Here is a 27,422-nt window from a genome sequence, read left to right on the forward strand (position 1 = left end):
AGCTATGTAAAATAAAATATTTTATTAATGGTGTAGCTTAAAAATATTGGATGAAAAAGACGAAATATACTTGTTTTATGTAACTCACCAAATTGCTTTTCAGTGTAAGTGACTCCCTATTGTTAATTTAATTTCTTCAGAAGAGTTACTATCCCTGACTCTTATATTAGGAATGTTCTGATTTTCCACATCATGACTGTCCAGAACCTTATTCCATAAGAAACAAGTAGAATACAGAGTAAAACCTGTTGGTCCTATACTAGTTAAATCTACCTCTTCTCTCTGTATTTACATGAAAAACAACTTCTTTGTCATTTTATAACTTTCAGATTTATCTTAATCTACTAAATCAATTAATTAGTCATCCTTTTTCTCAATGCCCTACTTTAAAAAAAAATGATTTCTTGTTATTTCAATACATAACAAGAAGTTAAACAAAATGGCCAGAGCATTAGTTGCTGTTGTTAGTTATTACTTCAATGTATTGATATGTTTGTTTTAAATTTTTTATTTAAACAAAGACATTGTTTAGGGACCTAGCCTAGTGATATGCAAAACAATGTGTTATAAATGCTAAGTAAATAGCTCTGCAAAAGAAACAAGTAATGATTCCCTAGATAGAAGATTATATTTTTCTTAATGTAGTCATAGCATGAATGCTCTTAGTCTGGGCTGCCACTGAGCTTTCTAGGTTATTGAGATTTCAGCAAGTTGCACATGATTAAAGGACTCTCCTAACCAGCAATTTGCTCTGATGATGATGATGTTTGTTTGACTGCCTGATTGATTCTCTTATTAGATAGAAACATAAGGAAAGCTTTAAATAAACACTTTATTTGGCAACTGCAATTTTAAGACCCTCTCTCCAACATCACTCTCATTTATTCAAATATCTAAAGAAAAGTATAAAATAACTGTACCTATGCACACATGATCACACATGTTCCCATGTGAGGATGCATGTACATGCTCACATACAAACACACACAATTTTATAAGGAAAGGAGCTCATTTTGTCCCAACTTTGCTTTTCTTTCTTTTTTTGTTTTCAACTTTGCTTTTCTATAATTTGAAACACTGATTATTTTCCTAATCCTTCCATTTGCCCTTTTGCCTTTGATTCAGTTTTATTACTCTATTTTTAGATTCCATACCATAAAATAGAAAGAGTCATTTATTTTTCTGCCCTCTTACCTATTTTTGGAAGATTTCAGAGGATTAATGAGAACCAGGGTTCTAATAACAGTACATCTATCTTGAGAAGTCACTGGTGGCTATTAAATAGTATATAGCAATCCCTTTTCTGTCATTGTGAGTATAAAATAACATTTTATGACCAACTAGAAGTTGAACTCTTTGAAAAATATCATTGATGAGATTCCTAGGCAATTTTTTTTCTCATTTGGTCATTGAGGAGACAGCAAAATACAGGTGTTCTAAGAAAAGAGGAAGCATGTTTGAGTTGTGCTTGTGTCATACAACTTTTATATCTTTCTTCAATTATAAAGTATATATAATCCCTAATCCATTCTCACCACCATGTACCAAATACAAAATGAATACATAATGTATAGAAACATTTTGTGTGCTGCATATTAAAAATCAAATGATTTCTTGTCCCCTCAAATTTTAGGATATGTGGAAACATACGCACAGATCAGTGAGTAATAAATATGTCATTAGCATTTCTTAGGTGCTAAAATAAGCTGAAAATATACTGCTTATGAGAATGTCATATAATTTTCATATAAAACAATATAATAACATATTCTCTCATGTGATCCCATATTAAAGTAGTGAGAATGACTATATGGTATACCTTTGTTTAATTCTAATACTTCAAAAAATAAACATTCAAGAGGCCGCATGGGCACGGACAATGGGGGCAATCGACGATGGGAACAGGGTGGGGGAGGGGGGAGGCATGAGCAATGGGGAAGAAGGCAGGACAACTGTACCTGAACAACAAAAATAAAATAAATCAATAAACATTCAATTAATTTATCCTCCTAGAATTGAAATGCGCTTTTGTGTATTGAATCTTCCTTAACCATTTATTTATAAAAATCCCTATTCTTCTCCAGTTTTTTTCTGAGGAGGATTTCAAACATTCTTTAGCATTTTAATTAACCTTATGGTATTTGATTCTCTTAAAAGTTTTGAGTACAGCAATACTATAGAAAATATTTAATATGTTAAATCTGATAATAATTCTACTTGTTTTTAGTTATAGTTAATATTTTAGATTTTCATCAGTAAGCATTCATTATTTATATAGGGTAGGGCAAAATTAAGTTTACAGTTGTGAGGACAGAAAACAAAGTTTATTCTTGTATTATTATTTATTATTATATTATTTTCTATACAAACACCTGTAAACCCACCCTGTATAAGTCTATACTGTTTCTCTCCATTCATGTTAATGCATCTTGTTGTCAAAAACAAGGTTTCTCTTGCCTACACAGTAAAGAATTACAGATCAGCAAGTCAAGTAGTATGCAAGCAGGATTTATTTGTACATTCTTAAGGGAGAAAACAGACCTTGCTGAGAATGGCAAGAGAGACACAGGGACCTTGTTCTGAGAACTTACATAACTTGTGTGGTGGGATGAAGTTTGGTACAGCACTAGAAAACAGGAGTTACGTATTGATTTGTGGATAATGGTGGTGCTGATCATGCATGCTTTCCCATGGAGGATGTGACCACTTAAACACAGGTATGAGTAGGGGGTCTGTTCCCTTATCTTCCACTCCAGGCAACATCTGGTCATCCATTATGAAACAGCTGTGTGATTGGAGGCAGTTAGAATTATTTTGGGCTGCTCTTCTGTCAAGGACAATGGACCTCATCACACTATTCCTCCTCCTTCCTAACTTTCTGACTACTGCCTAACACTCTGACTGAAAATGCATTATTTGTGGAAATGCAGAGGAGGTCTGTGCTAGAACACATATGGGGGGAAAAAATAAAGATGTTCATATCTCCAAGAAAGATGCCTTAATTACCATAGCTGTATTGATATTTCAGGTAATGAAATTGGATTGCTTGAAAATGGATCCAATTCTAACACCTATCCCTATGTCTTCAAGTGTAATAACCACAATTGACCCAGTGTAATATAGCTTTGAAGTGTCTTTTTACCAAGCTTTATTATTCTGTAGTTATACTCTCAGCCCATGCTTAACACTTTCTACCAGGTGCCTAACATCTAAGAAGTAATTATCCATGTAATAGGCAATATTTTAGTACTTCCTATGTGCCATATTCTAGGATACATCTAAGAATCAAACACTCAAAACCTCTGCTGTAATGAAGCTTACATGGCATTCTAATGAGAAATAGATTGCAAATAAACATATAGATGAATCATTGTGGATAATGATGGGAAGTGTGAAGAAAATAAACAAGGGTAGGAGGATAGAATGATCATGGAAGATTTCTTTGAGATGGTAACATCAGAACACAGTCAGCAATGAGGGAAAAAGGAAGTTTTGGTGGCCTGAAGAGAGAATATTATAGCCAAAGGGAACAGACTTGGAAGTAGGCATCACTTTTATGTCTGAGGAACAGCATGAAGGGCCATGTAGTTGGAGTGGAATGACTACATGGATAATTTTAGAGAAAAAGGCAGGAAAGGTCACTTAGAACTCAGTGGGCCATGAACAAGAGAACTATGGATACAGTTCCAAGCATGATAGGAACCCCTGCAGTGTTTTGAATGGTCAAGTGAATTAGTCTGAGCTTGTCTTATGTAAACAAGGTATGTCCAGAAGGTATCCAGTCGTGTAATATGAAAAATAGAGACATTTACTGAAGAAGATGCAAGATACAAGAATCATTGTACACAGGACAATGACACCTCAGTCCCCTTCAAAGCAGGCACCTTGGGATCTCACACACTTCTCCCAGTCACCATCTACTGCCCCATCATATGTTCCTGAATCTCATCAATGGTCTGAAATCTCTTCCCTTTCAAAGGTGATTTTAGTTTTGGGAAAGGCCAAAAATCGAAGCGCACAAAATCTGGGCTGTAGTGGGACCAAATCACCTGGGTGATTTAATGTTTTGCCAAAAATACTCTGCACAAGACATGATGCATGAGCACGTGTGTGGTCCTAATGAAGCTGCCAATCACCAATTGCCCATAGCTGTGGCCTTCTGAATCATCTGAATAGTTTCTGTGGAGGAATGTTTAAGCTTAATGAAAAAATCTGATGCACATTCATTGCTCTACTCACTCATTTTGAATGTGACAGTACACACATGCTCGTTCAATGGTGTCTACCGCCCCCCACTGACTACTACAATGAAGTCATCATTGTTCATGCATGTGCATTCCAGTCCGCTCTCCTTGGCTGCAAGGTTACATTGATATTGTGCAAACTGTTCTTGTTATATTAACGATGGTTGGACTTTTTCCAGACAGACCTCATATGCTATATATCCCAGTTTCAAAACAGACTCCGACTAAATCTAGGGGGATAGAACTGAGGTTTAAAAAGCCAAATCTGTGGTACTGTCTGTTGTGCCTCAGAATTGAGGGAAATGTGGAAGCACAAATTTGGAAAAATTTAGGGTAATAGAAAGTTAGACCTGAACTGGGCTTAATAGAAAGAATGGTATTTAGTCATGTGGAAATGGAGTCAACCCAGTGGAGAAATCAAGAAGTTTTGGTTGAGGCACATTAAAGCTGACACAATAGCAGCATTTTAAAATATAAATAGCCAAATTGACTTTGACTAAAGACAAAGAGAAAGATGACAGCTGCATATAGAGGTAGAAGTTGAAATATCTGAAAGAATTTTGATGCAAAAAAATAGAATATTGTTATCTAAAATTTATATATTTTAACCAGAGATTAATTGTGACACCAAGAATTTCAAAACAGAAAGCAAAAGTAATGTATATAATTTCAGGAAAACAACTTAGTTCATCAAAATTTAGTCAAATTCCCATATCTAATAAGATTATTAATGCTTTGGAAAGCTTCAGTAAGTTGAAAAATATCAAAGAGGCTCTTTTGATTGCTTTTATTTACTGCCCTATAGAAATTTATTTAACCATTTATATGAGAAATTACCCATTACTATTTATTGAATTCTTGGCCTTTAATATTAATAATGTTTTATTACTTAGACATAGTTTTACATATTTCCTGGAGAAGTGCAAGGAACTGAAATTAAATAATTTTAGCAACCCTTGAACTATGGAGCTGTATTCCTAGAATCCTACTAACTGTAAGCTCTAGACAAGCCATGAAACATAGGACGTCTATACAAGAACAGGGTAAAATAAGCAATATGGCCTTGTTTCTATGTTCATTGATCTAAATTCTAATCCACAGACAGTAATTTTCCAAATTTGGCAGTTATATTAAATCTGAAAGTAAATCATTTTTTGTAAATTTAATATTAATGTGTAATAAAATAAATATGTGAACATTGTTCATTTATCACTTAACTCTAAGTTAATTATATCCAGCACTGACCATGAAATAGACATGTTTCTAATGTTAGGAATTTCCCCAGCTTTCTTATCACTAAGCCCTTTTAATGTTTTTATACTTCAGACTAAAGCTGAAGGAGTTCTTTTTTTTATTAATCAATAATTAGAGCTGGAAAATATATCAATTGTAGTAATATTTCTGAAATAGGGATAGTAAGTCTGGCTACCTGACAAGTTCATAAAGCTCTGTGGGTTCAGTAACTTCTGAATGTCTCTGCAAGCAACCATTATTTAAAAATTTTGGTGATGATGGTATGATTCAAATGTTATTAGAACTCCCAAAATGCCAGGCATATGGTTATTTAATGTCTTATCCAGCCTCGCTTCTTTGGAACTATTCTGTAAATTAAAATTTCTGATCTGTTACATAAAATAGTAAAACTTTAATTCAAAGTGAAATAGGATTTGGATTTTGATTATAATTTTTCAGATGTATCTAAATATTTATAATGTATATTGCTTTGTAAATGCAATCATTCTTTCATCTTTTTACAAATATTTTTGAAATATTTACTCTATCCCAGACAATAGATAAAGTATTGAGAATATAAAGTTAAACAAAAACAACAAAAAATTATACTACCCTGCCCTCAAGGAGCACAGTCTAGTTGTAGAGATGATAGTAATTAAGTAACAAGTCAAATAAGTTCAAAATTAAAATTGTAGTAAAGTTAAGGAGTAAAGATGATATATATGAGGCCAGGTGGGACTAAGCAGTAGAAACAGGTGTCATGGAATCCACATTCTAAGAATTAGTCTGGGTTTTATGTGCTACCTTCTTCAAAAATAATAAATCTCGTGTCTTTTTTTTTTTTTTGGCCACGATTGATAAGCTATGACTGTGATACTTTTTAGGGAATTTGAGTTAAGCTTCAGAGTCTTATTGTATTTCCTTAAGCCTTGGTTTTAAGAATCAGCTCTTATAGCTACAGGACAGCCAGACAAAATCTGCTCCACTTTCTTAGATCCGTGTATTTGGTCTTTATTCCCATGGAGTCATATGTTTGATGTCCACTTAGAAGGGGTATTTTCTTTGAGAATGGGGAGGGAAACCTTCCAATTCTAGCAAAAATGTAAGCCATTAATTTTGAATAACCAGGGGAAAGGATTTCTACTTTTTTTTCAATTTTGCATTATAATAGCAGCTCAACTAATGAATATATAATTTTCTTTCCCTTTTGCTTGTCATGCATTGCCAACATGGACTTCTACAAAGGCTCAGGTTGGTGTTGCAATCTGTTTTGATCTTTACTGTTCTCATTTAGTGAAAAGAAGCTTTGATGTTTTTCTTCACAAATCGGCTTTTTTTCTCTTTGTAAATCCTGATCAAAACATTGTTCACACATGGAAGAAAAAAACAGTCACAGAGGACAGTCAGTTTCTTACATGTTGGTATTGAATGAATTCCTTTACATCAGCAAAATGACTATTTCAGAAACCCAGAAAATTGTTTATATCTGTTTAAATTTTCCATGCCTGACTTATTTTATGATATGAAAAAACATTACTCTGAGATTTCAGAATGTTCCAGGCTCTGAAAATGTTTTGATATTAAATCTGCTCTCTACTTTCAGAGGACGTTAGTGGATTATGCATGATCTCTGTAGGTCCAAACTTAGTAGTGAGAATTCCATACACAGCTTTCTGTTGAGATACTTATTCTAGAGTCACCAAATTCTTATCAAATAACACTCAGAATATCCACAGCTTTCTCAATCTCTCTTCTTACTTTTTAAAGGCATTAATCTTTTTTTCAAGATTATATCAATGTCTCATATAAAGCTCAGTTCTTTAGTTTCATAGTTTTAATAAATTCACATGCTATTTCTAACCAGCCCATTTTTTGTTTGAAATATTGCTGGTCATATAATGAATAAAAACATCAGTAATTTTTTTTTTCAGAGGCTCTCTGAATAGCAGGCTAAAATACTATTGATGGTGCCTTAGGGGCCAGAATCTAAGTACAACTAAAGTGGGTTTGTCAGTCACAGGACCATCCAGATTTTATTATGTTCAGGGTTTTACAAGGACTAGGAAAGAAAAAGTAAAGGCTAGGTAGTTTGGAATCCATGCATTGGGAGTGGGGGATGGTATAATGTACAACTCCAGACCTACCCAGACTTCTTTTGAATGGGAGTTAGGTAGCAGAGTTTCAAATCCAAAGAATTCTATGGGGTCATATCTCTTGTATCTAAGCTTCATCTAAATGGTCAAGTCGGCCTTTTCTGGTCATGTGATATGTAAAGTCATGACATGATCTTCTCAGGGTTGTCTCTCATTTCATACTCTGGGCATATATAAATAGGTTATACATAGAGGACAATTTTTTTAAAATTAAATGTTCATTTCATATACTCATATTTAACTCTCAAGATTATAATAATAACTGTCAAGATAAATGTTTTGAGTGCTAAAGAAACCCTTTTATCAGAGTAAGGAAAATGACTTTTTGCTGAGAAAGGTATATACCATGCAGTATGACACCTGCAACTTGGTGGATTTAGCTTTTAACCCAAAAAGTCATATTCTTATGTTAGGCTGAAGATGGTGGAAATTCTTTCTCCTAGTTCATGACATATTTCTTTCTGAATGATCAATCCTTTACTTTATTCATTAGTATATATTATTTTTATTTAACTTTACAATAAAAAATGACCCATTTAAGATTTTTCTCCACAACTTGGTAATACAATATAAAATACAAAAACTAAAAAATTAAGAGTATAATATAGGTTATGATGCCATATGTAAAATGGACTGTAAGATGAAGAGAAAGGTTAAGCAAATATAAATTTGCAGGCAATAAAATTTCTCTGACAATCTCTCAGCTCTGCCTTAGTGGCACAAAAGCATCCATAGACAATACATACATGAGTGAGCATGGCTATGACTTAATAAAACTTGATTTAAAAAAAGGCAATGTCAGTAAAAATAGTAGAGAAAGGATATCTCAAAATCCTCTCTTCATAAAAGCAAAAAAAAAAAAAAAAAAAAAAAAACCCAAAACAAACAAACAAAAAAAACCACTGGCAAAAAAAGGCCAAATCAGGTTTCTCAGAACTCTGTATGTTTATCAAAGAATGCAGCAATCTGGGGAGCATGTATTCAAGCAAAAATGGCTGAATCTTATAAGAGGAAGATCTGTTTGGTATTTATTCCCATGGAGTGGGAATAATGTTGAATTTTTACTTGTCTTATTTCCATGACCCCAGGCCCAACTCCACAGTCTTCTTGAAAGATGATGCCCACAAACCTAGTAAAAAAATAATCATTCTGGTAGTCATCAGAGAGTACTGAACAGGGTTGGACCTTCTTCAAAATCCTACTTGTTTAAAAAGTTGTCATTATTTGACTATCTGGTGGCTCCCCAGAAGACCCCACTTATAAGATATCTTTGACCAGAATCAGAATTGGCCCAGTAGGAACAGATTATTAGTCCTAAATAGAGACAATTGTTTAACTTGTGGCTATTTGAGATAGCAGCTAACAGTTGAAACAAACAACAGGGTAACAAACAGTTTAAAAGGAAAAGCTAAGCAGGTGAGATGTCCATAGTGGTTTTGAAAAACTGACATATTCTCAGGAGTGGAAAGGACATTCACATGCATAGGGCTGTGCACATACTTAGGAGACCTCTTACAAGACCTTCTCACCTCAGACCTGAGGCTCTTTGCAAGCAGAAAGTGAAGACAAAGGCAGAGCTGTACATTTCCTGGCTGAACACTGAATGTGAGTCACAGAAATCACGTAGAACTCCTCATATAGACTAGATCATTGGTGCCAAGCATTAAAGAGAATCTTTGTCAGGTCATGAAAGACATCTTTAGACAAGGCAAATAACACAGGCTTCACAGATTTGGTTCAAAAAGTCACTAAACAAAGCAACAACAACCACAATAACAAAGAACAATGATTATAAACACTAAAGGAAAGAAGCTGGTTTCCAGAGCTGCCACATATTATTTTAAATGCTCAATTTTCTACAAAAAAAAGTAAGATGTGCAAGGAAAAAAGAAAATATGGTTCATAAACATGCAGCAATCAATAGAAACTTTTTGAGGAAGCTCAGATGTTACACTTCCTAGGCAAAAGTTTGGAGTAAACTATTTTAAATATTTTCAAAGAACTGCAGGAAAATATAAGAATGATGTCAAACAAAATAGAAAATATCAATAAAAAGATAGAAATTATAATTATGAATCAAATAGATAATCTAGAGTTAAAAAGTATAAAATCTGAAATAAAAATTTCACTAGACGTTCTAATCAGTTGGTTTGGGCAGGCAAAAGAAGAATTAGATTATCCAGTCTGAGGAACAGAAAGATAAAAGAATGAGAAGAATGAAGAAAAATTAATCAGAGCCTCAGAAAGCTGTGGGGCACTATCAAGCATACAAACATGTGCATAACGGGAGTTCCAGAAAAAGAGAAAACATAAAAAGAGGCAGAAATAATTTTGAAGAAATAAAGATCAAAACTTCCTCAATTTTGTTAATAAAAATACATTACACATTCATGCCCTGGTTGGTGTGACTCAGTGGACTGAGCACTGGCCCGTGAACTGAAAGGTTGCCAGTTCAATTCCCAGTCAGGGCACATGCCTGGATTGTGGGCCATATCCTCAGTCAGGGGCATGTGAGAGATCAATGTATCTCTCACAAATTGGTGTTTCTCTCCCTCTCTCTCTCCATTCCTTCCCCTCTCTCTAAAAGTAAATAAATAAAATACTTTTTAACAATACACAACAAAAAAATTACACATTCAAAAGCTCAACAATTTCCATATAGCATAAACTCAAAAAGATCTACACTTAGACACATTATAATAAAAACTGTCAAAGTACAACGCAAAAAGAAAATCTTGAAAACAGCAAAACAGAAGGGATTTATATAATAATTTGCAAATGATCAACATCAGGATTAACAGCTAAGTGCTCACCTTTGAGGACAGAAGGCAGTGGTGAGACATATTCAAAATGCTGGAAAAGAGACCCTGATGGTGTGGCTTGGTGGGTTAGCTGTCATCCCATAAACAGAAAGGTTGCCAGTTCAATTCCCAGTCAGGGCACCTGTTGAGGGCATGTGAAATGCAACCAGGTGATGTTTCTTTCTTTTCTCCCTCCATTCTACTCTCTCTCTAAAAATAAATAAAACCTTTTTTAAAAAGTGCTGCAAAAGGACTCAACCAAGAATTCTATATCCAGAGAAAAGCAGTCTTCAAAAATTAGGGAGAAATTAAGAAACTCCCAAATAAATTAAAACTGAGGACTGCCAGGCAAATGGAGTTGTAGATAAACATGGCTTGCCACCTGCCATAACCACATCAAAATTACAACTGAACTATAGAATAACCACCACTCAGAACCATCAAAATTTGAGTTGAATGGAAGTCCAACAACTACAGAATTAAAGAAACCACTTCCATCCAGACTGGTAGGAGGGGCACAGTAATGGAATGGGCTAGTTCTATGCCCATATGTGGTGGATAAAGGTTCAGAAGGGATATCTCAGGAGCAAGGAGTCCCAGCCCCACACTAGCCCTCTCAGCCCATGATTCCAGTCCCAGGAAGATAAGTCCCCATAACTTCTGACAGCAAAAACCAGCAGGGAATTTGAGTTGGTGGAAAACACTTCTGGAGTCGCAAGCAGTTCCTCTTAAGGAATCCACAAAGGAACTTTCTCACAATCACTTCTTCTGACCTCCAGCACTGGGGTAGCAGCTTGAAAGGCACCAGTAGCATACAGGGAGGAACTGAAGTGTTTGGCCTCAAAGTGAGAGCTGGTAGGCAGCTTCCTCCCAGATAGAAAGGCAGGAAGAGGACATAGTTCCTGTTCTGAGCCCTCTCCCAACAGAGCCAAGCTGGCAGGCAGGTGCCCTATTTGAGGCTCCATCAATTTGGCTAACACTGTTTGCCACACTCTGGAGATCCCCCGAGGCTCTACTCCACCCAACTTTATGGCCCCAGACAAGCTGTTAACAGTGGCTTTTCCATATGAATGGCTGATCTTGGCTCATATTTCACACCTTCCTAAATTTTCTCAAGCAAGCAACAGCCAGCCTCAGTGATCCCCCAGCCCTCATACCTTTTGCTAAATGGACCCAGGCCTGGCACTAGCAGCAGCCAGCCTACACTCACAGCTTGGCATCACCTGGGAAACTCCAAGCCTAGCACAAGTAGCAGCCATCTGCAGATTGCTTTGTAGCTCATGCAGGGTGGCCCTGGGAAGAACACAGATGTGGGATGACCTTGGCCTGCACCGCCCAGGAAACCCGAGCCTGTGCCCACAGTGGACAGTTACAGACCATGTTGGAGTACCACCACTTCCCCTGCACAGCTGATCCTCCAAGGAGGGTGGAGGATGTCAGTTGGTGGCCACAGCCATCCTTGCAGCTGATTGGCCTGGGTCAGTCCCTCCCATTGACCTGCCAACAACAATCAAAATTCAACTACAAGGGGAGGGTGTACTTAGCTCACATGGAGGACACATCTTGAGTGTCCAGCGTGGGTGATAGGGGAGGCTGTGCCACCAGACTTTACAGGACATGTACTACATTAGGCCATGTTACCAAAACAGGGAACCATAGCAGCTGTACCTAATATATAGAAACAAACACAGGGAGGCTGCCAAAATGAGGAGACAAAGAAATATAGCCCAAATGAAAGAACAGGTCAAAACTCAAGAAAAAGAACTAAACAAAATGGAGATAAGCAATCTATCCGATGCAGAGTTCAAAATATTGGTTATAAGGATGCTCAAGGAATTTAATGAGGACCTAAATAGCATAATAAAGATCCAGTCAGAAACAAAGGATACACTAATTGAAATAAAGAACAATTTACATGGAAACAAAAGTAGAGTGGATGAAGCCAAGAAATTAATTATTTGGAAGATAAGGAAGCAAAAAACAACCAATCAGAACAAGAAGAAGAAAAAAGAATCCAAAACAATACAATAATAGTGTAAGGAGACTCTGGCACTTCAAGTTTTCTAACATTTGCATCTCAGTGGTGCCAGAAAGAGAAGAGAAAAAGCAAGAAATTGGAAATCTATTTGAAAAAACAATGAAAGAAAACTTCTTTGGTGAAAGAAATAGACATGCAAGTCCAGAAAGCATAGAGAGTACGAAACAAGATGGATTAAAAAAGGCCCTCTCCAAACACATCATAATTAAAAAGCCATAGTTTAAAGATAAAAAGAGAATCTTAAAAGCAGCAAGAGAAAAGCAGTTTGTTGCCTACAGGGGAGTTGCCATAAGACTGTCAGTTGATTCCTTTAAAAAAACTTTGCAGGTTGGAAGTGACTGGCAAGAAATATTCAAAGTCATGTAAAGCAGGGACCTACAGCCAAGATTCTCTACCTAGCAAAGCTATAATATAGAATTGAAGGGCAGATAAAAACCTTCCCAGACAAGAAAAAAACTAATACAGTTCATCATCATTAAACTATTATTATATGAAATGTTAAGGGTTTTTTTAAGAAAATGAAGAAGATCAAAACTATAAACAATAAAATGGCAATCAGTACATATTTATCAACAATTGAATCTAAGAAAAACAAACTAAGCCAACAAGAAGAACAGAGACCGGATCATGAATACAAAGAGCATTTAATGGTTTCCAGATGGGAGGGAGGTGTGGAGAAATGGGTGAACAGGTGAGGGGATTAAGAAGTACAAATTGGTAGTCACAGAATGGCAATGGGTGTGTTAAGTACAATATAGGAAAGGGAGCAGCCAAAGCACTTACACATATGACCCATGGTCGTGAACAATGGTATGGGGATTGCCTGAGAGACTGGAGGTGCTGGGTAGAAGGGAACAAAGGGGTAGAATTGGGATAACTGTAATGGCATAATCAACAAAATATAATTAAAAAACAAACTAAAACTGAAAGAAATCGTTGCTAGACCTACAGAAAATGCTAAAGGAAGTCTCACACTCAAATGAAGGGGCATTAGACTATAATTCAAATACAGATAAAGTAATATAGAGTACCACCGAAGGTAAAGGTAACTAAATAACTACAAGATACTCCACCCATGAAGAGCAGAACATGCATTCCTCTCAATTGCCCATGGAACATTTTCCATGATAGGCCATATATTAGGACATATAGCAGTCTCAATTTGTATATCCATACAAAAATTTATATATAAATGTTTATAGCAGCATTATTCATAAGAGCCACACGATGAAAACAATCCAAATGCCCAGTAGCTGGAAGAATGGATAAACAAATATGGCATCAAACAATTGAATGTTACTCAACCATAAATAATAATCAAGTACTTATTTATGCTGCAGCATCAATAAGCTTTGCAAACATTATGCTAAATAAAAGTAACCAGACACAAAGGCCATGTATTGTATGATTCAGTTTATATTAAGTGTCTAAAAGAGGAAAATCTATGGAGGAAGAATGTAGATTAGTGTTTGATTGCCAGGGGCCAGGGAAAAGAGAGAATGGTGAATGATTGCTAAAGGACACTTCTGGAGGGGAGGAGGCAATGAAAATACCATAAATTAGAAATAGTAGTGATGGTTGTACAACTTAGCAAATATGTTAAATAAGACCAGCAACCCTGAAAGGAAGAGAAATCAACAGAGACAAGAGGGAAGGAAGGAGGTGGGGCAGGGAAAAGGAAAGGAAGGGGAAAGTCAAGGAACATATAGCAAGGACTCATGGACAAAACCAAAGGGGAAGAGCTGAGGGAGGAAAGGAGGGAGGGGGCAAGGGAAAGTGGTGGGGGGGAGGCAGAGACAAATGTATTTGAAAAAATAAATTAAAATAAAATAAAAAAAAACAGTTGAAATAGTGTGCCACTTTCACATCCTGTCACATATGCATTTTAATTAAATATTATAAATTCCTTGAAAAAAAAAGAATGAACTTGATATGTAAATTATATCCCATTACATCCCAAAGGATTTGTGTCATTTTTATTTACCTAGCATCTAAGGGGATGATGAGTCTTATATAACAGAGCATAGTAAATGTCTGATGAATTAATGTATGACTAAATGGCTAAGTGCAAGAGATATTGCTGCTACTGTTAAAAGCTCCAACTGTTGAAAGATTTCTAAATTTTGTTATCAGATCACACTTATCTTTAATAATGAATAATTTTTATGATATTCATATTATTTTTATTCCTTACCAATATTTTATACTCTACATTGTATATAGCAAATGATTCCTAAATTAATAATGGTTTTTAATTAAGTATGGCAGTATAAGGCACTTTATATGTCTGAGCTATAAAATGTGAGACTTTGTTTTCAGGAGGAATCATTACATGCTCAAGGGAAACATCAAAAATTGATGTGACTACAGATTTTGTAAACACTTCTTAGTATCTTTATCAGAAATAATAAGGCAATTTTTGGAGTGACTTGGGTTGTTTTGCTGGCTTAGCTGATGCTGATTGTGCATCTCTTTCTCTTGGCAGCGCAGTTGGTGCTGTGGAAGATGGGAAAGGATATAAAACATTCAAGGCAGTAGTCTGTCAATCTGTCACATCTCCCAGGTTGAGGTGCAATGTTAGCAAGTGTTCAAAGTTTATTAGGATAATTTACATGGGACTACAGGTATAATTTTGATGAAAATGATGCTGTTGAAATGGATGATCATATATATTTTACTTCCAGGTCCAAAACCTCTTCAAACTCCATGCTGCAGTGCTAATCTTACTCAAAACAAATATTACATATTTGTAATAAGTATGTGAGCTTTATAAAGTTTGAAAGAGTTTACAAACATTACTTATAAGTAGTTTACAAATACAACAAATATTAATATTACAAATATTTATAAATATTAACAAATATTACAAATACAAATATTTACAAATATTACAAATACTTATAAGTAATATTTGTAAACTACTTATAAGTAATATTTGTAAACTCTTTCAAACTTTCTAAAGCTCACATACCATGCTGTACTTCTTTTGAAAATAAGTATTAATGTCTATTTATAAAGAGAAAAGCTAGACCTTAAGAGTCCCTTAACTGAACTGCCAGGAAATTAATGGCAGAGCCTGAAACAAAACTCCTTTCTCACCCCTTCCTTCACACGTCTCACTAGACCACAGATAATCTCTCACGTAGTATAAAAAATCACTTCGCTCATTACTGAAATGAAGCCACCCCCATAGAGGACCACATTATTAATTTAGTGGATCCAACCAAAGTATCCAATAATGGAGAGCAGGATTCCAATACCTGTATAGTACTTGATGGTACCCATCTCCTAAATTGCTCTATAGACACTACTTCATCAATCTAAAGCAATGCTGATTCCTGCTAAGGAGGAATATTTTAACAGATCCCCAACCCTCACCAAGTAAAGTATAAGCTAGAACCATAAGCCCAATACTTCCTAAAGTTCAGCTAAGTTCAACATGCATTCACTATGAACCAGTTAGGGACCAAGTGCATGCCAGAGGTTGTATGCAACATAAGAGATATGGTCCCCACCTTTTGTGAGATTCAGTTGTCCAGGTGAGCCTGGCTTCTTTATGCCAACAGGGTCCACTTTTACTCAACGTGGTGAGTGCTTGAATATTCTGTCTAGTAAGATCAATATTAAAACAAACAAACAAACAAAAATGAGAGACATAAGAATTGGAAACTGCAAACTCCATTTGTAATTTGGTTAATTTCTCAACCGAACCATAGGTACAGGGTGGACCACCTTAAATATTACCTATCTTCAGGGAAGAAACAGGCAATCCTTTTAAAGCTTGTATTTTTCCTAATTAATTCAAGATGCCCATAATTGTGACGGAGAAATGGGTTACTACTGCCATCTATATTCAGATAAATCAGAAATGAATACAGCAATGAGAGAATTTTGAATTTGTATAAATTTAAGAAATACCATTAAGACTCTGTGAATTCATTTGGATATCCACTTTCAAATACTGGGACCAGAGGATAATTACAAGCAATTGGATTTGAATTATTGATACCTAACACTAAAATTCTCGTAAAATTAATTACATAGAGGCAAAACTTTTAGCTTCCAGTGATACCAGCATTATGATTTGGACTAGATATGCTTTTTAGGAAACATGTGCAGAAAATATTTCTGCAGTCATTCGTTTATTATTTAAGCCCATATACATCTGTTGAGCACAGAGTATAAACCAGGGACATGGTGTATAAAGGGTTTTTTTGTTTTTGTTTTTGTTTTTGGCACGGAGGAAGGCTGTTTGCAGAAAATATGACTTCTAGAATTCTTAGTCCTCAATAATAAATATTTCAGAAGTGCAGTTTGTTGCACATGCACACATATACTTATGTTTTAACTTTTCTATTGAAGCCAAGTTTGTAGAAACATGCCAACTTTGTGTAAATGAATTGATCGATCATTCTGTAACACATTTTAAGGTCTTAATTGTCAAGTTCTTCAAATAACCCATGTTGCAAGTACTCAGGGATAGTTTCATTATTTATGTTGTATATAGAAATATTTGTTCTTGTTAGACTTGACTTCTACCTTACCATCAGCTGTCTTTCCTTTGGCCAAAATATGGTTTTCTAAAATTGAGGCCAGGTAAAAATCTACCTTAAACTATCATTTTCCTTCTGTAATTATCTTCTGTTTTAATTTTGTGAAGAGCCAAAAAGATCTGTATCAGCCCTTGTCTCTCTTCACTGTCTGCCACAAAGGAAGAGTGGATCAAGCAAAATATTCTTAATCCATAATGCAACGGCTTTCAATTAGTCCCAAATAAGTGTCTCCAACTGATTAAATTAGGGTGAAAATCAGTGCCAAGATCCCAGTTTACCACCAGGTATGTGAATGGCTGGGATTCCATTATCCAATCGGTCCTTTTTTTTTTTTTTTTAAGATTTTTATTTATTTATTTTTAGAGAGAGGGGAAGGGAGGAACAAAGATAAGAAGAGAAACATCAATGGGTTTCCTCCCACACACCCCCAACTGGGGACCTGGCTGGGAAATTGAACTGTGACCTTTTGGTTTGCAAGACGATGCCCATCCCACTGAGCCACACAGGTCAGGACATTTATCCAATCAATCTTGCCTCATTTCTGCAAAGGTTAGGCTGTGCCATCCTTAGTTATAAAACATCACTTGTGGCTCTTTGTTTCATTTTAACTTAGCCCCAGATACATCAGGTTTGTTAATGAGAAAGCTCACACTAGAGTTTATATCTTAAAAAGCCATTTTGTGCTGTGCCTAGCCTTGTGTTTTAACAGAGCGAAACTGTTCCAGCACACTGTGGCCTAAGAGTTGCTTTCTCAAACATTTACTACAGAAGAAGGAAATGATCACTGTGTCTGTGTGTAACACATAACATCTTGGTGCAAATAGTCTCTTTAGGGATATTCTATAGTAACAACCTTAATATTTCTCTGTTGCCCCAAACTATAAAGAATTAATAATTATGTTTTTTTCCTTGGATGGATAGTAAACAGTGATTTTCTTCTGTCCTCCTGCTTGTTTTGTTAAGATCAGTGAGAAATTAACCGAATACTTACCTGGCAGGGGAGATACCATGATCACGAAGGTGGTTTTCCCAGGGCGAGGCTTATCCATTGCACTCCGGATGTGCTGACCCCTGCGATTTCCCCAAATGTGGGAAACTCGACTGCATAATTTGTGGTAGTGGGGGACTGCGTTCGCGCTCTCCCCTGGAAAAAAAAAAAAAAGAGAGAAATTAACCGAATTACAAATGGAGTTTGCAGTTTCCAATTCTTATGTCTCTCATTTTTTTTTGTTTGTTTGTTTTAATATTAGTCTTACTAGACAGAATAATGGCCATTTTTGACGCCTCCTCCTGTTTTATTCTATTTAACTTTTTAATACTGTGGAATAGGTGATGCACTTCAAAGTAGTAAAGGTTCATCTGTGGCAATGATTAAGTGCTGTGGCTTGTCTTTACTGGTTTGGCTCAGTTGCTTGGGCATCATCCCACAAAGCAAAAGGTCGCTAGTTCAATTCTTCATCAGAGCACATGCTTGGGTTGCAGGCTCTATCCATGGTCGGGGTGTGTAGGAGAGGCAACCGATTGATGTTTCTCTCTCATATTAATGTCTGTCTCCCTGTCATTGTCCCTCCCTTCCCCCTCTCTAAAAATAAATAAATAAAATCTTAAAAGAGAGAGAGACTGTGGCATGGTGGGCCCAGAGCTCTCCTCGCATGATAAGAAACATGTGAAAAGGAATTCCTTACCAATTACGGAGCTTTATTCTTGGATGTGGTCCTGGAAGCCAGCTTTGTGCTTGCCCATGGAGAATATTGCTAAACTCTGAGCTAACCTTCCAAAAATCAAATTGCTTTCCAGGTCACACACAGCATCCGTTTTTTCCCAATTAAGCCAGCATCAGATGAAAGAAGATGGTAAATATGTTATGAAGAAGTTTTCTTGGCAAGGGTTTCTGTTGATCTGCTCATTAGCAAACCTCCCTGATACCAGGGCACTTGTGTAGTTGACGTCTTCTTCTTCATTATTTTTTTGGTATAAAAAGGAAGTTTTAATGTGTGCCTAGGTTCTAGAATATACTAATTTTAAATGTTTCCATAAAGTAGCAGTACTCTTTGGGTTGGCTCTTTCATTTGCATTACCGAATCTTAATGTCTCTTCTTCGTTGTTAGGCTGGAAGTTTTCTGAAATGAGAAGTTGATCATGATTCCATAACCATAACCTCATACTCAGCTTGCTAATATTTCTTCCTCCCTCACACTCTCACTCCTCTCACATTCAAATGGCTTTATTTGACAAGTCAAGGAACATGTATAAAGGACCCATGGATAAAGCCAAAGTGGGGAAGGGTTAGGATGGAAGGTGGGGGTGGGTGGCCCAGGGGAAAATGGTGATGGGAAAATGGAGTCAAGTGTATTTGAACAATAAAAATAAATTAAATAAATAAATAAATAATTTTTTTAAAAAAAGAAATACTCAGGAAAAAAAACAAAACAAAATGGCTTTATTTGGAATCTCTTTTGATATAAATCTTGTAAGTCCTAGTGGCTCCCACTATCTGCAAATAAGATTTTACTTCTTAAAATTTCCCATTTATTTAACCTAGGTGGCTTAGTCTCCAGCCCTCATCCGGTATGCCCCAGAGTCCTTGTGTATAGTTTATGAGAATTATATTTAGATTTTGGTTTGTTTGCTTCATGGATTGAGAAATCTCTCATCCAAGGTAGTTCCTATTAGATCAACCTTACCTAGGGCTACTCATCCTTGTCCATTTGTATTTAATAGTCCAACCACACAAACAGGATTTCTCTCCTTAAAAAGTAAACAATTTAAATTATACTGCTTCTTTATACAAATACATTTTTATAATCCAAAATATATTGATTTTCTAGGCATGGTTGAGAAGCATGTCTTTTTGAAGTCCATAGGCATTTACTGAGTGAAGAGAAATTTGTATGTATTCTAAATATAGAGATAACACGGATGCTCTCAACTCTTAAGAATAGGTGGGAGCAGTACAAGACCTCTCCCAGCAAAGACCAATAAGGAAAGTAAGGGTTTCCCCCACAAAGTTTTCACTTCTGTTGACACTTACCTAATGAGTTGCAAACCTGAGGATTAAACCCCTTCTCCTTCATTTATTAATAACCCCCCCAAATTACCATAGACCTTTCTGATTTGTGCACCTTTCAGACAGTTGTTTCTGAGAACCAGAATCTGTTAAACTTTGCTTTAGCCCCACCTTATACCTGTAAACTTGTCACCTGCCCGGAGGCAGAGTAGTCTTCATTTCACACTCTCCCTTTTTATTGCCACAGAGAAAGAAAGTTTTTCTTTCTTACCCGATTTTTGGTGGCCATATTCTGGTGTCTAGTGTCTGCCTATCACTGTATTATTTTCACTAGGCTCCTACATACCTTCTTTCAGATGCTCGGGGCAGAAGTCTTCCCCACCGTCCCATCAGAGCTCCACGGTATAGTCCAATTCCTCCAGATACACATACCTCTTTTTAGTTTTTTAAAAAAATTATTGTAGTAAAACCATTTAACAGGCTTTAGTGTATAATTCAGTATTCCATAGGCACAGTGTTGTCCAGTAGACTTCAGAATTTATTCATTTTGCATAACTGAAATTTTATATCCAATATAAATTCAATATATCAATTTTATATTGATTAGCTTCTCCTCATTTTTTCTTCCCCTTGCTACTGACAACTGTCATTCTAGTTTTTGTTTCAAGTTTGAGCATTTGAGATGCCTCATAGAAGTGGGTTCATGTAGTATTTGTACTTCTGTGAGTAGCTTTGTTCTCTTAGCATAATGTCCTCAAAGCTTATCCATAACCTCTTTGCTAAAGAACTGTGGGCTCAGTTCTGCCAGAGTTTTCTGGAAGTGTCAAGCATAGTTGACATAGTGTTGCTTTTTTCTTTTTTTACCTTCAGCTTGACTGATAACTGCAATCTCTTATATGAAAATCCAAAGGGCCACCATAACAGCAGTCCATGACATGCTGTGAGATGCCTAGAGCAATCTCCAAAATTCCCTTTGATATCTTGCCATTACATGGCCAGGTAGTGAGTGGCATCTCCCAGGGTATTGGGGAAGGCAGTCCAGATTTTGGAGTGAGTATCCTCCTTTTGTTCTATTTTGTTATGATTGTTTACATACTGCTATGTAGCAGAATGGGCTGAGCAGCTCCCCCTGCCCCAAGTTGCCTATGTCAGTATGTTCACGCAGTCTGGTGATACATACCAGGCAGAGAGGGAGTCCGATCAGGCTTGTGTGTTACAGTAGACTACCATGCACTAATAGGAGCTGCACAACAATGATTTTTCTTGCTGAGAATCCCTTAACATGAGGTGCACTTTAAGACCATGGTTTAGTTTCATAGTTGCTTAAATAGCATGCAATAAAAGATGTAAATCAGCTATAGGGAGTAATATAATATTATTCTTTAGTTAGGGCATTTTTACTTATTTGCCTTTATAATAATCTAAAGTACCTCAGCACAGATAACAGAGCTTTAACCATGCCCTTTTCAATGAGGGCTCTGTGGCTCCCCTCTATTAAATACCTGCTATAGTGGGTGGGCTGTGTGTGACATCCTTCAAGAAGGCAGGAAACATGGGGGAGGGGGAGGAAGTACATGCGTTGTTTGTGGTCTTATTCAGTCTCAGTATCCACCCCTCCCCTCTCTCCTACCATGGGGAGGAAAATTAGGACTATGTATGTGACAGAGAGGGCTCAAATGTGCATGGTTGTAGGTTTTGATTTTGAAGACCCTGTGCTTATAAGGTTATCAGTGATATTTAGGCCAGAGGGAGGGAGGTTAGTGTTGTAGATAATTAGAAAATGAAAGGTAATGAACCTGGAGCTTAAAACTTCTCAACAAGAAAATAATCTTCAACATTCAATTTTAAAAAAATGACTATTCTGTACACCTTAACTTTTATCAAAACATAAACAGTAATGTGTTTATGTTAGTGCATTTTTTCTCTTCTTTATGTATAAAGGCAATGGTTCCCTGAGTTCTTGATACGAGGACTTTTTGTTCTTAGCCTACATTAAAAACCTTCTAATGAGTGCCTTCAAATTCAGCAGTGCTTGCAAATGAAATTAAAACTTCATTAATCACAACATTGCTTAAATTCATTTTACAAGTGATGGTACCACCATGTCTGAGATTATATTACTCATTAAGACCACAGACAACACCCTGGCTGGTGTGGCTCAATGGATTAAGTGCTGACCTGTGAACCAAAGGGTTGCCGGTTCAATTCCCAGTCAGTGCACATGCCTAGGTTGTGGGCCACGTCCCCAGAAGGGGGTGCGAGAGGCAATCACACATTGATGTTTCTCTTCCTCTCTTTTCCCCTCCTTTCTCCTCTCTCTAAAAAATAAAAAAAAAAATATTTTTTTGAAAAAAGGACCACAGATGAGGCTTGGTATCGGAATGCATTCGAGGGCCCCTTTGCTGATGCTGTAGTTCTCGGGACCTGCACATCTAGCTCGGAAACTCCAGGTTTTAGGAGATATAATGTGTCTACCACCATTATTATTGTAATATTAATAATAATAATGTTCAAGATTTTGTTGATAAATTTTTCAGAGAAAACTGATTCATTATTATTAGGTTTACTTTTGATTTTTAATGTCAAAATTGAGAAGAAAACATAATGCACATTTAAAACCAATGGTGAATTTCACAAAGCAGGCATGATGATCACCTCAGAGCATTCTGAGGAAGCCTTTTCGTTTGCTGTGCTAAAATAGCTAGTGGGTAAAATTGCCCAGGAAAAGGAGGGCAGCCACAAGGCCTCAGACTTGAGCGTCTGGGCTAAAACTGATTTATCTACACCCTTGAGTATGGATCACTGGACTCCAAGCCATTGGAGTCCATTACCTCAAATGTTGCATCCTTGAGCAACCCATAGTATACAATGATGGGCATAATTTTCCCACAGACACCAATATAAAAATACTTGTGGATATTTTTTAACCCACCATCTCCACACAAAAGATTGCAACCACCTAAAATACATAGGCCTATTCTTTGTTTAAACATGGAATGTAGTTTCCAAAGACACTGGGTTTTTGAAATTGTGAAAGGAAACTCTGTATCCAAAGAAAAGGAATACATTGCTTATGCAATGTTTCTGCTATATTAGAGGTATAGGCATCATCCACTCCAAAGATATTTTTGAAAATTCTGTTCTTGATTTTCCTTTTCCAGGAACTTATAAATATTAACATTATCTTTATCACTGTAAAGCTATTGGCTCTCAGAGCATGGTGATGTGCCTGAACAAGCTAAACAGGCAGCCTGTGCACAGTTAGCCTCACCAGATTGGGATTCTCAGTCTTATTTTGAGCACCAGCCATGAGTGACTAACTTAACTTCTTCAAATGTTAGTTATTTTTATCTGTAAGTAGAGCTCATACCAGTCTGGTCTAACTGAAATGATTGTGATAATTGAGACCCAAGGTATAGAATGTCTTGTGTAAGCTGTAACCTTTTACACATGATTGGGGTGACCAGGGACTGTTGATGGGCACATTACAGAGCACATGGGTTCAATTGTATATGTTACACTGTGAAAAAACAGGTTTAAATGTATAATTAATTAAATGAAAGTGAAAGTTTAATGTGTAATTGTGTAAATGTGATATTTTTCATTCAATCAGACAGGTCCTAATAGAAGAGAATAAAACTTAGTTGTTGGTTGAATAAGAAATGGGGTAAGTTTGGTAAACTGAGGGCAAGTATAGCCTAGAAGATCCTTCAAAAGGGAAGGCGTGAGGCCTGGAGGAAGAATAAGAGGAAGCCTGGATAAGGAATGAGGACTCCAGACCTGATTAGAGGCAAGTTTGTACATCTCAGGTGAACACCTTTGGTGTTAGAGCAGATAACATTTGAAGGAGAAGGGAATCCTTAATGTTTTGTTGATCTTACCACTCCTGGAGACCAGTTCCTTTCACATTCCAATGACACAGCCTCTGACTATAGTCCCAGATGGGCCTCTGAGCCAATATTCAAGGTGGACAAAGTAGCCACAATGACCAGCATGTAGGTCTCAGTCCTGAAGCTTTCTACCTTGGTCTTAATAGACTGCTTCATTGGAGCAAAGGGTTATTGCTATAGAAAATTTGAGATTATGAATTGTTATTTATTTAAGTTTTTTAAGATGGTATTTATTTATTTTCAGAGAGGGGGGAAGGGAAGGAGGAAGAGAGGAAAAGAAACATCGATACACTGCCTCTTGTATGTGCCTGGAACCTCCATCCCAGGCATGCGCCCTGACCAGGAATCAAACTCACAATGTTTCACTTTGCTGGATGACATCCAGCCAACTGAACCGTATTGATTAGGGCTACTTGACTTTGTTTTTATTATGGTTGTTGTTGAATTGTTTGTTTTATTTGAGCCCTTGAACACTAAAACTCTGATATGTAATAATGACACCCACTGATGCCCACTAGATTCCAATATTTGTTTTTTAGGAGAGTCTATCTGTAATTGGAGAGTGGTATCAGAAAACAGCACTTAATTCAATTAATCAATGACCACAAGCAGTGGCTTATTTAATAAATGTTAAAAGATTGACTCAATGAATTTGTGGTATGATTCCGGAACTAGCAAAATTATAAAAACACAACTCCCCAATGAAGAAGTAATAAATAGTACTCATTACTATGAGAATGTAATGTTACCTCTCTCAGAGGATTTAGACTTTTCAGCTGACATTTTTTAGCGTGGATGGCCTTATTAAACTCTGTTATTTTCTTCCTAATTTGTGCCATTAAAAAATGATTTTCATTTAACTTTCCCATGGTTCATTTCTCTCTTTTAGAACATTTCCATACAGGTCCCTGATAAAGTCTAAGTTTTAACACATTTCTAATATAAATTATAATGAGCACCAACTAAATAGCAACATGAAATACAGACAACTTAAAGGAAGAGAAATTGGGCATCTTGGTAGTTAATTTTTATTCTTGAATACCTGCTGCCTTTTTGCCTCTTCAGGGTGGTTTTGATCCTCCAGGTGAGATTCCTTGCCTGAAGGACAAGGACTCTAAGGAGACAGTTTTCACAACTGTTAAGGGATGTCCTGTCTTTCCTATAACAAACTCATCAAGCAGTGCCTTTTAATGACATAGTGATTGCAGTCCTTCACCAAAGCCCCATAATAGAAAGCAAAGGTTTTCATGTTTATTCCTTCTTATTGTCCTTTGAGCTTTGTAAAATACCTCTTACTCATTGCACTTAGTGGGCCTGTTTCTCTAGATAATTAACTAAGAGCCATTTAGCAACCTGAACACATTAAAAAATTAGTTTTAATTCAGCAAATATTTATTGAGCACTATCCTCCTCTTCATGTCTTGTAAAATACAGACATCACTGAAAGTTCTTCTCTACCTGCCTAAGACTCACACATTTGTTGTGTTTTAAGTAGTCTCATAAATAAGCACTAATAGTCCAGTTCTGACTTCTGGTTAAATATACTGACCAGAAGTGTATTTAGGTATGGAGAGTGCAAATTGTGTTTCTCTGACCATGTTCTCTCCATATTGCTTATTACATAATATTACATAAGAAAAAGGAGACACACATGGTAGTAAGGCTAAGGTGAAAAAAAGGGATAAATTAGTATGAGAGAACAGGAGACATATAGAGGAATCAAAGTGATGACTTTATCAAGTATGTTCGCTCCCCCAGCAACCCGTAGTGTGGCCGTAACCACCACCACTGTCCCAGCCCTGTACATGTGCATTCTGACATTATAATTTAGCTACAAATTTAGCAGATGCATACTGGGGGCAGGGATCAAGTAAATTCATGCGAATGGAGAATCGTCTTTAAGAGGTGCTATTTTTACGCCATTATCAAGAAGACAGGTCAACATCTTCCTACACAGAATTGCTCCCTATCTTTCAGTAGGTTGTCATTGAGATTAGCTATTCTGCCACAAGTGGAGATCTCTGGAACACAAAAATTAGAAACAGTAAATGAATATATCACCAAGTGTTCAAGTGTTTATATAAGAAGTACATACAACTAAACAGTTTTTTGTTTTCTGTCTGACCTTGGGGCTTTATATGGGAGGGAGAGCAGAAACGTAAGCTCTGCTTAGTATTGACAACTTTAGAAAAATGGGTCCATTTCAGGGAGGATATCCCATCCATTTATTTACAGACTGATGCATCATGAGGTGTGGCAAAAATTATGTTTTTAATTAATTTTTTTCCATCCCCTGTTTGTGCAAAGTAGTTTGACAGACTTTCTTGTATCTCATATGCAAACCCACAGCCTTTCTTTGAATTATCTGATACATATTGAAGGGTTTGTAGAACAAACCTGTGAATTTAGTGAAAGCTTCATTTCCATGGTGCCGATGAGTCAGCTAAACCCTCTGCTGTTATGAGTTCAGTTTCCTAGTGTCTATTTGGTTTGGGTCATCTTTTCATTTTTACAGATTTGTTTTCTTACCTGTAGTATCCTATGAGTTTTTTGAGCACTTTTCTTTCCTACAAGTTATTCTAATATAGACACTACTTGTGACCCTTTCATTTCATTCCTGTCAGCATTCACAGCATGAAATGTGATTTTTTTTATTACTTAATTCCCTACTTTCCCTACACCCATTTCCACTTCTATTTTCCATCTCCTTTCATTTTGCATTCACGTATTTTTCACTTTGTGGTTTCCCTTATCCTTGTGCACTCCACATGAGAGCCAAATAGAATGCCACAGTTAAAAATAGTTTCCAACATTATTTGTAATTCCAAAGATGCATTCTTGCAAATAATCTTTTCTCATTTGATTTCCATCTAGCATACTGAGAGTGCTCCAATCTTATTTTCTGGTTATCATATTATATAGTGCTTTCCCTTGCATTTAGTATAAACCTGGAAGTAATGGTTCTATTTGGATAGCATTGCCTAGTCATCATTTACAATTTTATGGAATTAGAAAGGCAAGGGGTGGAAAGGAACTGGACTTAAATTCTTATTTATGAGGAAAGGCATTAATTAGCTTTTTGGTAATGGGGTGAACCACTCTTGATCAGCATGCTATACTAGAGCCATCTTTGTTGTCTAGAGTAACATGTCATGTAATGGAGAAGTTTGTTTTTTTGTTTTGTTTTGTTTTTGTTTTTGTTTTTACTGAGGGAGAACACTCTGCTCTATATTGAGGACTAATGTATTTTAAATTCAACCCCAGTGAAGCAGACAAACTCAATCGACTACCCATTGGCATGCAATTTCAGAAAAAAGTCATCACAAACAGATACATAGGAAGTAACCTAAGAATTCATTTATGGCATTCATTGATTGTATTTACCATGAAATTGTAAACATTCAGTCAGTAATCATGCATAGCCTCTAATAGACAGTATTTTGTTGAATGTGGTGTATCTGTATGTTTTAGCTGTACTCTGAAAACATCCTACAAATAGCTAA

The 27,422-nt window shown here is 36.3% G+C and overlaps 1 protein-coding gene and 1 non-coding gene across 2 annotated transcripts in view; both read left to right on the forward strand.

Moving 5' to 3' along the window:
* THSD7B (thrombospondin type 1 domain containing 7B) overlaps positions 1 to 27,422 on the forward strand; it is a 774,554-nt gene that overhangs the window by 623,740 nt on the left and 123,392 nt on the right. The gene's annotated exons all lie outside the window — the stretch shown is intronic.
* On the forward strand, positions 18,006 to 18,169 carry LOC129061969 (U1 spliceosomal RNA). Its single transcript, XR_008528220.1, has one exon. It is a non-coding gene; the product is annotated as a U1 spliceosomal RNA (small nuclear RNA).

The sequence above is a fragment of the Pteronotus mesoamericanus genome, unplaced genomic scaffold, assembly GCF_021234165.1.
Source record: "Pteronotus mesoamericanus isolate MK-2021 breed Mesoamerican mustached bat unplaced genomic scaffold, CSHL_Meso_final scaffold_651, whole genome shotgun sequence".
In the NCBI taxonomy this organism is placed as follows: Eukaryota; Metazoa; Chordata; class Mammalia; order Chiroptera; family Mormoopidae; genus Pteronotus; species Pteronotus mesoamericanus.